This window comes from Odontomachus brunneus, unplaced genomic scaffold, assembly GCF_010583005.1.
Source record: "Odontomachus brunneus isolate Ranch 3 - 2012 unplaced genomic scaffold, Obru_v1 Obru_scaffold_135, whole genome shotgun sequence".
Classification (NCBI taxonomy): Eukaryota; Metazoa; Arthropoda; class Insecta; order Hymenoptera; family Formicidae; genus Odontomachus; species Odontomachus brunneus.
The window spans coordinates 428,102-428,478 of record NW_022639585.1 but is presented as its reverse complement, the minus strand read 5'-3'; the positions used below and the strand labels follow the sequence as shown (position 1 = coordinate 428,478).

Here is a 377-nt window from a genome sequence, read left to right as displayed (position 1 = left end):
ATTAATATAAAATTCTGAAAAAATTCTCAGAGCTCTATGAGAACAAAATAAATAATTTTTATCTCTTGATATTTTTCGGTAAAGTTGATAGAATTCATGTTAAAAATTATTGAAACCAATAATTTTGTAGATATTTACGTAAATATCTTAGAAATAGAGGTCGTATAAAAAATTTTTTCAAACGAAAGTTGTTTGCTTTTTTACGTAGAATAAAATACCGTAATAAAAAATATGTATTTCTATCTAAAAAAGCAAAGTTGACCTTGTCCTGATCTTGGCGACGTCATCTTAGGCCAAATAACTACTGTCATTAAATGCGACTTTTTAAGCCTTACAACTTTTATTCGAAACATTTTTCTCTAAAATGCTCCCCCGCC

The 377-nt window shown here is 27.3% G+C and overlaps 1 protein-coding gene across 1 annotated transcript in view; it reads left to right on the top strand.

Moving 5' to 3' along the window:
• Positions 1-377, top strand: part of LOC116850174 (sodium-dependent dopamine transporter) — a 400,294-nt gene that overhangs the window by 117,575 nt on the left and 282,342 nt on the right. The window lies entirely within an intron of this gene.